The following is a 6,596-nucleotide window of genomic DNA, read 5'->3' as shown; positions in this document are numbered from 1 at the left end:
GAGAAACACAAAGTTAGCACTGTACAGAAGGACTGCCTGCAAGCAAGAGCGAGGAATTCAGTCTCCCTGCACTATCTGATACTCAACGTCTTTCCCCAAATTCACTCTGAGAAAGAGGGAAATTAAAGACAACCCAGGCTGACCCATCAGGAGCCAGCCACTACACAGAGAGCCGCAGCAGGATTGAGGATATTTGCACCCATTTACCCCCAAATCTGCAGACCTTGGGAAAGAAACAAATGCAGGGAAAACACGCTGTGGGACATGAAGTCGCAGAATATCCAGCAATGCAGCCAGTTTCTTCTGTGAGGCTTGGCAGGAGATACATCTGAACGTTTCCCCCTTTTCCAAAGCTGAGGAAAGGGTGGCAGTCAGTTTAGCCAGCTTGTCCTGTTCTAGACAGTGTCTCTTGGGGACTATCAGGCCCAGCACCAACACTTAAGGCAGCACCTGCTTCAGCTGTCCCATGGCAGTCGGCCTGTGAAGGTGCCTGTACAGTGATTCATCATCTCAAGGCTAACATGAGACATCAGTTTGAATAGCAAGTGAGGCTCTAAGGCCAGGACAGTCCTACAAGACTCCTCTTGGCAGGAGCTGCACCTGCTGTGCAGGCTGTGCCACACCCAGCACGTTCTCCCCCATGTGCTCCATGCCCCAGCAAGAACCCTCCTTACTTCTCAAGTGAATGGCATAATGAGGATGCATGGTTTTTCCCAAGGCCTCTGTGGTTAGGGCTGTGAAATATCCAAGAGCGCTCACAGCTGCAGTTGCAATTGTCCCTCTTCCCACAAAACCACAGGGCTCTATCCTTAGCCTTTGCAGGCACTTTCACTTGCCCACCATTCACCACATCTAGGCAACTCGGACAGACTGGGAGAACTCCAGGAAGCAGCAGCAAGCTGAGTCAGGGGAGGTTGAGCTTGGATATCAGGAAAAAGTTTTTCACCCAGACGGTGGCTGGGCACTGGAACAGGCTCCCCAGGGCACTGGTCACAGCACCAAGCCTGAGAGAGTTCAGGAAGCCTTTGGACAACGCTCTCAGGCACATGGTGTGACCCTTGGCGTGTTTGTTCTGTGCAAGGCCAGGAGCTGGACTCGATGAGCCTGATGGGCCCCTTCCAACTCAGCATATTCTACAGCTCTGTGATTCTGTCAACTAAAGGGCTGCATGAGGGCAGAAATAGGTGACAAGAGGAAAGAAGTGAGGTTGATTGGAGAATCAAGTCACTGAGTTCACAGAAGATGCAGGATACAGGACCCTTCCCTCCCACCGTTCCCATTCTCTCTCTCAGCCCTTCTCCCCCCCACACAATAGAAGGTGAAGAATATCACTAAGAGAAGAAGAACCTACTGCACTCCACTGTCCATGAGAGCAGTCATTGCTCGTGCAGGAGTCACATGCTCCACCATGACTCCCAGGGTGTGACTGGCTGCTTTCTGAACAAACTCTGGGGAGTTCCACACCATCTGGAGAAGGACCCGAGCAACCTCATCCACCTCCGAGTCCATGTCCTTCTGCAAGGTCACAAAGAGCTCTCCAAGAGTGACGATTGCAGAGTAAGACACCTTTGAGCGAAGGTTGGTCACCTGGGGAAGTCATGCGGGGAAACATAAGAATCACCTTGAAAAGAAAACCAGTTGCCTTAGACAAAAGTCCCAGGAAATGACAACACTTCCCGCTGTGTCCAGGGGAACACAAAAGCACAGGCAGAGCAGAAGAGCACAAGCACAGAAAGGCACTTAACTCTGGCACCTACTTGTGCTAGGCCTCAGGCCTGCTTCCTGCAGGCCTAAAACATATTATTTCACTTAAAGTGTTCTACTTAACTCTTCTGGAATGTCCACTGCTTTGGTTTTAGGCCCTTTTATTCAAAAAACAAAGAAACAAATTAAAGCAAGGGCTGCTCTCAAGCCATAAAGGCACAAGTCATAAAGACAAAAGTCATTTGCTCCTGTTTGAAAAAATAACAGCAGCAGTTGAAGCCCTCAGCCAGGAAACAGAAAACACAGGCTCAAGTCTACAGACTAATTGGCAGTGTTGAATTACAGCTTGGGCAGAGATTTGGACTGCAGCAAATAACATAATTAGTGTCTCCGCTTCTGCATTTGCACGTTGCATTGTAATGGCAGCTCGCTCCAAGAGGAGAGTGTCAGATGCCCGACCTACCAGTAAATAGAGCTACATGTGCTCACAGATCCTATAGAGAGCTGACAGACATGAGAAAGATAAGGTCTAGAAACAGAAATGAAGGCAGTTCCTGAGCACACAGGGAGATGAACAAGCACATATCTACTCTACACACCGTGTAAGAAGCACGGAGGACGATTCAGAACAATGTTCTTACCTCGTTGGTAAGTGCCAAGCAAACCTCACGAAGTCTACAAAGAAGGACTTCTGAGTGGGACTCAGCCAGGTGTTTGATGCTGAAGAGTCCCTTCTCCTTCAGCTCCCTGAAAGGCAAGTACCAAAAAGAGTGACTTTCTCTCCACCCAAGAACTAGGCAGCACCCTCTGAATTTACCAGGCTGGCGGCTCAGTCAAACAAAGGGAGGTGCTTTTCAAGCAGTACTTGATGAGATCGTGGAACTCGCTGCCACAGGTTGCTGTGGCTGTCCAAAGCATACACAAATCCAAGAGGCAAATAGAGGGCTTTCAGAGTCTTCATTTGTGGCTGTTTAACAAGACAGCCTTTCTGAAGTCTCTGGCACATGAAGTCCCAATGTCAGTGCTTCCTGGAGGCTGTGAGACCGTGCCATGCTGCTGTTTCTTGTCACCTCCCTGTACCTGTCCCTGAGACACAGTCCCATTGGGCTGTGTCTGGGGCATTTTCCTTCTTTGCCAGCCCCAGCAGGCAGTTCAGCAGTGAGAGTCTGCACTGGCACTCTGTAGCTGAGTTTCCACTCTGCAATCTAGGCCTGTCTGTCACCCACTCCACTCCACCTCACACATTCCCCAAGAAAGCAGCAGGATGCCCCAGAAGATTCCATACCCGGGCAAGAACAGCTGAAAGTCTAGCTTTTTCCAAAAGCCCCTACCTAAAACAACAGCAACATGTTATTTACAAGGTGCAAACAACTCCCTCTCTCAGCACTTGCTTTGTGCAGGACCTGAGCTACAGGAAGGTGCGTGATGCATCGGGGCTGCAGCGCAGGGCTGGCGGCTGATGCCACGGGCATCCCTGAGTGTCACCCGGAACCCCCACAGCTGCAGAAGCTCTCTGCACCTCACAGGGCACCAAACAGAAATGGGGAAGAGAAAGCAGAAGAGACAGGGCAGAGCAAAGGCGACTGCACAAGGAGATGCATCGCGGCAGATTTTTCATGCTTATCCCAGGGTGAATGGAGTCCTTATCCCAGTGTGAATGAAGCATCCAGCAGTGAGTAGATGATAACCCAGACATCAAAAAGACAACCAATATCACCTAACATTTGTGGGGTTATCACCTCTGGGCCTCTACAGGCCTCCTTCTGTCTGTGTCTAAGTTTGGGACACATTGTGAGTATTGACAAAACATCTCAGGCCCATATGAAGCAGTGAGAAGGAAACAGTTGACTTGCAAAAGTGCAAGATTCCTAGAGGATTTTATTTCTTTTTCCTTCTCTTCTGCCATGAGCCCCTCAGGACTAATGACAGGCTGAGTGACTCTATAGCACAACTCAGTGCATTTCTCAGAAAGAAGAACTCCCTGTAGCTGCTCCTGGGACTCACATGCGGAAGGTCACAGGCAGACCCTGACTCCTGCCACTGCTGCCAGCAGTGGGGCCAGAGACAAATCTTACTCAGTCCCACGGGGCCCCGAGGCACCCAAATCTCTACACTCCAAACTGCTGCCATCCTGCTTCTGGCTTCAGCCAGCAAATCATCTTGTCCCACAGCTTTCTCTCTTCCCTCAAGATTTCCTTTGCAGCTCCACAGAGCAGCAGGCAAAGCAAGGAAACAGCACGGACCTGCTGCAGCTGGAGCACTGCTGCAGACCAAGGCCAAGAAAAGGCTGCTCTCAAATCTTTATCCTCTCTCTGCTCTGGAGTGGTTTCACTGGTGCCCCTCGGCTCTCTGGGCTGCTGGGGCTCAGAGGCACTAGCAAGATGCTCTCCTAACCTACCTTAACGCTAAGAGGGAGACAGAGTGAACGGGGCCTTTCTTACCAGTCATCGCTGCTGAGCAAGGAGAGTGCCTCGAGCAAGGACTGCTGTGGCTCCAAAGAGGCTCCGTCCTTCTGCCCCTTCCCACGGAGCGGCTCCTCTCGGCGCTCGGCACCAGTGGCCGTCTGCGGGGTCACTGTAAGGAGAGGGTCAGCCATGAGCGCTGCAGCCCCGGGCAAGGCACCCCGCCATGGAGCGGCCTGCAGCCCCATCTCCCAGCCAGGCTTCCATGAGGTACAAACTGGCACTGGCTCAGAGAATTCCCTGCTCTCTGGCTCCTTGCTTTCTCCCAGCCCCCCCAGCTGGGCACAGCTCCTTGGCTCAACCTGACAATTGCCCACACAGCGCCAGCTCCCAAGTGCCACAGGTACCACAGCCAGCGGCACGTTCCTGAGGCCGCAGAGCTCCCACTCCCTGTGAGACAGTGCCCACCAGCAGGACTTGCTCCCCACGAGGGACCCCTCAGCTGCCTCTCCTGTCTCAGCGCCCTGATTTCCCCGAGCCCTGAGGACAGAGGCACTCTGCAACTCCCTGAGGAAAGACCTGCAGCTGCCTCGTGACAGCACCAAGCCGAGCCTGAACAAGCGAGTCCTGCTGGGCCCGGCTGAATCCCCTCAGAGCAGCTACCAGGGAACAGCGATACCTGACCCTTCACACCTCACAGCGCCTCTGTTCCCATTGGCTTCAAATATTCTAGACAGAGGGCAGCTGAGTGCACTTACATTTCAGCCTGCTCTTGGGAAGGGAGTAGTTCATGGATTTTGTTCTTTCTAAGCATCATGAATCTTTACTATTTCAGTAAAATACACACTGGCTGTATTTGAAAGATGCTGAGGTGAAATTTGTTTGTCCTCAAATGGACTTGTGTGCACACTGTGCAAGCCTAAGCTTGTGGAAAAATGGAATCTCTAGTCCAGATGGTTGATAAAAAAGCCTTCCAAATGCAAATTGATGATAAGAATAAGTAAATACAGATGCAAATTGTTGGCAGACACAATCTCTTGATAGTCAGTTTACAAGGTATGAGAAAATTCAGATGATAAATGCATTTCTTAAGAAACCCACTTGTCATCCAAAGGACTCTTGATCATCAATTTCATGTCATGCACTCAACAGGTCATTTTCTAATGTGTACAAGGAAACATCTGAGCTGTCTCAAATGATAGAGTTTAAATATTGCACAGAATCTAGAATATTCAGATGGGAGCTATCTGGCTGTCACTGATGTACCCCTGTCACTGCCATCAGTGGTGTCACTGCAGAAGGATGTGGATGTACACATCTATATTCAATAGGAATGGGGAGCCACGTCAGGCTAGTTCTGGTCAATTGTGAGCATGGAAGTAGCATGACTAGAAAAGAGCACTCAAAGTATCATTCCTAGCTCCCTTCTTCTTCTCTCACCCTACTCAGGATCATAGCACAGGCAGGCTGCCCTCACAGGAGAGGCAAGAGCCCTTCTTCTCATGTCTGTCATAGGGACTATGTGCTGTGTATTCACTGCGGGCAGCAAACAGCCTGGGAGCACCAGGCAGCCCCTCCTGGCTGTCACCTGCTACACAGGCCGCTGTATTTGGGTGGGGTGACACAGGAGGCGCTGCTTGTTCCCTCTTGGCATTGCAGGCCGTGGGATGGCAGCGGCGAGAAGCCATTGGGCACTTCTGGGAGCAGCAGCACGGCTGCACCAAGTGGCTGACTGCCATGCAGAGACAACCCTTGCTGGGAGAGCAGGAAAGCTGGCTGCAGAGGCGGACAGCAGCACAGGCAGAGGGCCAAGATGGAGAGTGGACAATTGATCGTGGTGGTACTCGTAGGTGCACAGTGAGCACACCCTGCCAGACTGCCCCGAGCTCATCCCTGCAGTTACAGCTGCCTCCTGGCACCAGTGCTGTAGTTTGCTCTATCAGGATGGGCAAAAGCCAGAGCTTAGGTCTTTACCACTACTTTATGCAACTCAGCTTTCCAATGGATCAATAAGAACCAACTGCTCCAGTTCTGCCGAGCTGGAGTAACTCAAGAGTAGATTTGCTGTTCATTCTCAGCACAGGCTATGAACCCAAGATCCCAGCTGTGGTGGCTGAATCAGGAGGCAGTTTGTGCTCCTTGTGCAAGGAAAACCAGTGCGGGAAAAAGCTGCTGTGGAGCAGGCTTACCTGAGGAGCTGCGTGGGAAGCTGCCGTCTCCATGGATGATGGGCTTCTTGGGCAGTAAGGGCACGTTGTCCTGCTTCCTCAAGACCTTCTTCTTCAAGGCACTACCAGGGTGTTTCCTCGGCACACTGGAAGCTGTGCCATTGACAGGCGGTAGGCTAAAGCCTGCAGGGACCAAAGAGGAGCTTGGAAGTGGAGGGTGGCAATGGAAAGGCCCAGAAAACTTGCTGGAGCTGGGTAACATCTCTTTGTTATCCCAAAGAACTTCAAGTATAACAGTGGCACAGTACCATGGGAAAGTGAT

At 51.4% G+C, this 6,596-nt stretch overlaps 1 long non-coding RNA gene across 1 annotated transcript; it reads right to left on the bottom strand.

Annotated features, from left to right (window-relative positions):
• Nucleotides 1–1,546: 1,546 nt before the first annotated feature.
• Nucleotides 1,547–6,376, bottom strand: LOC125324181. Its single transcript, XR_007202849.1, has 4 exons — nt 6,296–6,376; nt 4,146–4,278; nt 2,346–2,451; nt 1,547–1,587 (listed from the first exon to the last, which is right to left on the bottom strand). It is a non-coding gene; the product is annotated as an uncharacterized LOC125324181 (long non-coding RNA).
• Between the last annotated feature and the right edge of the window lie 220 nt (nt 6,377–6,596).

The sequence above is a fragment of the Corvus hawaiiensis genome, chromosome 3, assembly GCF_020740725.1.
Source record: "Corvus hawaiiensis isolate bCorHaw1 chromosome 3, bCorHaw1.pri.cur, whole genome shotgun sequence".
NCBI lineage: Eukaryota > Metazoa > Chordata > Aves > Passeriformes > Corvidae > Corvus > Corvus hawaiiensis.
The sequence above is the reverse complement of the archived record's forward strand: the minus strand, read 5'-3'. Positions and strand labels throughout refer to the sequence as shown.